Raw genomic sequence first — 4,442 nt, forward strand, 5'->3', positions numbered from 1 at the left:
GTACGTCAATCTAAACTACAAAAGTCTGCGTCTTCCAACATTCTCTCTGACGCAAAAATGTGCATCACAATATATTCTCGCACCTGAATAAATCTGAGCATCTCATCTCTTATATCTGATTGTGCATTTAAGAAAAAAAATCATGATCATACCTACATAGAGCTACTTAGTGATTTCGCGGAAATTATTCAAGATCCTAGGCGCGTTTCCTTTAAGATCTGGGTTTGATATATGCGAACGTATAACTTCACAAAAATCAAATTACTCCGGAGTCATACTTTTATTTTCACAATTTATCGCTTCCATGGAAGATCGTAATTGTATCGCGCAGAGAGCAGCTTAATTAAACATCGACATTCTTATTAGATCTTAGTTTCACAAATGACTTTACTTTCGTAAGACGATCTTACTTAAAGGAAAGCGCATCGGGATATAGGAAGTGATGTGAGTTAATCCAAATATTTTTTTAGATGTAGTCGATTTGATACGGGGATAAGACAGTCAAGTAATGGGAAAACAATGTAATAGTGGAAACAGTCTCCGAGCATACTAGCTAGAAAACCCCCAAAAAATTTCACTGGAATAAAATTTAATTGATAAATCTTACCTTATGAAAATTCCATGAAATGTTCACTGAATCCAACCACTGGGGAATACATATGGTAAACCCGGACAGATGTATGGGATCAGAATACCTTAATAATATCGATACTAACATTATTTTTAGGCTAATAATATAATAATATTAATATCATAAAAATACCAGACAATACGCCAGGCAAAGTCCCACTTATAACTAAGCTCGGGAGATCCAATCAAACTCCGATGAACCTTCCACGACGATTGATGAAAAAATATATTTAAGAATATTTAAGAATTATATTTGCGCGATTCCAGTCATCTTAGTCATGAAGAACAGATATAAAATGGTTTAAAAACTATAGCCTTTTGTCCTTACGAACGCACGAGCATAAAAAGTAAACGAGAAATTCGAGGAACACGACTGAAAGTAACCAACGAATTTCTCCACGTGATTTAAAATTAACGAATTTTAACGAATTTAATCTCACTCTCTTGAAACGCGTGTGTTCAGGCCGTTATATCCCTGTATCTATATGGGGCATCGTTGATTTCGGTCAGCGTTGCGTTCACTTTATTCAAGAAAAATTAAAAAAAAAATACTTTTTTTCGGCTATACGGGGATTAAATGAGTCTACTGTGCCGCGTGAAGCGGTCGCATTTAAAAATAAAATTAGTGTGGTTGATGTAAAAATTTTAAAAATTAAATTTTTATTTTGATGTAAAAGTTTTTCCAATTTGTTAACAATTTTCATTTTATCATTATAAAACCTCTCTGAATATTTTCAATATGCGTATTGTAATTATTGTATTACGAATGTAATTTATACATTAAATAATAATTCGTGTGCCGAAGTAATTTCATAATTTACATATATTATTAATAGCAGGCGTTTTCTGGTAGGGACCTTGCGAATTTAAGTGTTCAGCGCATATATGTGTAATAACTAATCATTTTTATCGCACTCAATGAAGAATATCAGTCTTGTCCGATCGTTTATTTAACATGGCTGCTTTTTTAACATTGCATTGTCAAAATGTTTCCTATGGCAATTAACCAAGGTATAAGAAGACTTTAATATAGCCATGAATTACATAAATTAAAAGCTTTTTTTAAACGAAAATATAACCGTAACTAACTTCTTATCTTAAAACATTGTTTAATTCTGAACAAATTTTTGATCTCATCAGAATATTGTGTTACGCTTTCTTTTCCACTAAAATCGAGCAAGAATACTTATGACAAAACTTCTAATTAATTAACATCGTCTAATTATAATAACTTAATTAAAATTATTCCCATGTTATAACGGAATTCGAACGCAGCGTGCTTGTCAGCCGCAACGTTTTGCAAGATCAGCCCGCTGATACAGTGGCGTCAGACGCACCCGCAGCTATAACTCCTTCCCTCACCGCGTCACAAGCGACACTGAGACTCTCTCGTCTCATCCTCCGACTGTATACCGTCAGCCAGTGACGCTTGTCCGTCTCAAATGTCAAGCCACTGTATGAAGCTTTCACGCATGATTCTCAGAATAACTAACGAAATTTTTACTGACTCAGCCAATGACTAGCAGCGATGAAAACTTAATCTACCAATCAAAAGCTCTGAAACTCTGAGATTACATTAAAGCGGAAGAATAATTCTCTAAGGATTTCGCGAGCTTTTGATGTTGCATCAATAATTACTAATTAGCAAATTGAAAACATCTTTTTGTGGTATTTGATGCATAAAAAAATTCCTGGGCTAATCGGCCACTCTAACGTCGGTTATTACAACACTTCTCTTTATGTTCATATATTGTTGTTTGATTGTTTGTTTTCTGCTACAAATCGTATAATCGATATTTAACACACTTATACCTCTCCAATCGATCTGAAATTTTACTCACTTGCGTGAAGTGGGAGACATTGCATGAATCAATTGACAGAAAAAAATAATTTTTAAAATTTGAATGTTTTTTATATATTAAAAATGGAAAAAAATATTTTTTTTTTTAATTTTTAAAAATAAAATTATTAAGTCATTGTACATGTGTAACATCAGAAACACTGGATTGTTTAGAAGTGTTGTCTGTAAAAAGTAAATTTTTAAACGCATATTATTTTTACCATGAACTGACGCTGCCACCTTACTAGAGTGATTTAATATAACCCTCACCCTACACTCTCTCCAAACACACATTATTGAGGGATATGATAGTTCAATATGGGATACGGGGGATATAAGTTGCTGCTGCTCCCTGGGCATGTTCTACGGCGCTCGTTCTAAGGTCGCCCTGGCACGAGTGATGGACTGTTGCTCAGTCCAACATCACTGTGACTGACTATATAAGGACTGTGACTGGCTGACTCACAGTTATGTACTGTGACTGACTATTTAAGTACTGTGACTGACTGACACAGTTATGGACTGTGATTGACTAGTTAAGGACTGTGCCTGACTGACTCACAGCTAGTTGTGGACTGCGACCGAGTGCGACGGACTGACTATTTAAGGACTGTGACAGACTGACTCACAGTTATGGATAGTGACTGCATGACTATATAAATGCTCTTGTTCTATTATTTCTGCGATGAAAGTGCTAGGAAAGTACGAGTCATACGACAATTTTCTGTTTTTCCATAATAGACAATAACACAAGCTTTCACAAATACAATGCAGATGTTTTTAGGTCATCCGTCGCACCAGTTATTCTCTTCGGTCAATTGCAAACCGATGGGGATAGGAATAACGTTATTTTTTGTTATATCAAAAGACAGGAATAAATTATGATATCAAATAAATAAATTATGAATAAATAAATTTGATGTTATATCAAAAGACAGGAATAAATTATGTGTTCTGAATATTAATAGCATACATGAAAACGGGGTTCAAACATTGATTACGTTATGATTGAAATTAGTAGTGATATTTCCTCAATCGAAACGACAGAAAAACAGAAAGAATCGACGTTGTCTTGAGTTGAATTCACCCATGATGTAGTTCAACTATCATGGCAACGATTACCGCTTTTCTTTCGTTGTTTAATAAATTTTGTTCATTAGTCTTGTGAGGAAAAACTGGGCGCGTCTGCAAACATGTAAGCTAGGAAGATCAAAAGTTCTGTGCTTACCTGGGCTCGAACCAGGGACCTTCTGTGTGTTAGACAGACGTGATAACCACTACACCATAAGCACTTGTTTAAAGCTGAATTATATTTACACTCAAAGCATACATGCAAATATTTATTCAGACAACACCCGACTATTTGCTTAATAGCTGTAGCTCATTACTGGTATTCACGTTGAATATTACCGTTTTCTAAACAAAGCGCAAAGTTATTTAACATGAATTTGATTTATTATCTGTATTTTTTCAATAAAATGTTGTATATCAAGATTTTTCTGTACAGTTGCTTTTCTCTGTAGGGATAACTGTGCAATGGTTGCCCAAACTTCAAGTACATCTTGAACTTCTTACAGTCGCGTCTATAGCATCGCTAACTGCTTGCTGCTAACTTTTCTATTAATAATAGAAGTAAAGTATACTATTATTATTAGTAAAAGATGGTGTATTTTTAGCGCATTTTCTCATTTATGGAAAAAATGCACTATTGTGCTTGCCATGTCCGTCCGTCCGTCTGTCCGTCCGTGACTTCACGTTTCCGTCGACGAGAAAATGCGCGCTCTGTCACTCACTGCATTGAGTATTGAGTTATATCTTTTGAACCTATCAATGCAACTACACACAGGTTCTACTCGAGCATGTATCAACAATAATGGCGTGTTGGGATTTCACTTCATAAAGTTAATGAAATTACAAAATTATTTTTAGTTGTGAGATCGTGCAGCATTGCAGAGACATGGTCAATCCAAAT

At 34.8% G+C, this 4,442-nt stretch overlaps 1 non-coding gene across 1 annotated transcript; it reads right to left on the bottom strand.

The window, feature by feature from the left end:
- Nucleotides 1-3,689: 3,689 nt before the first annotated feature.
- On the bottom strand, nt 3,690-3,762 carry Trnav-aac. The gene has a single exon. It is a non-coding gene; the product is annotated as a tRNA-Val (tRNA).
- Between the last annotated feature and the right edge of the window lie 680 nt (nt 3,763-4,442).

Source organism: Hyalella azteca, unplaced genomic scaffold, assembly GCF_000764305.2.
Source record: "Hyalella azteca isolate HAZT.00-mixed unplaced genomic scaffold, Hazt_2.0.2 contig4507, whole genome shotgun sequence".
NCBI lineage: Eukaryota > Metazoa > Arthropoda > Malacostraca > Amphipoda > Hyalellidae > Hyalella > Hyalella azteca.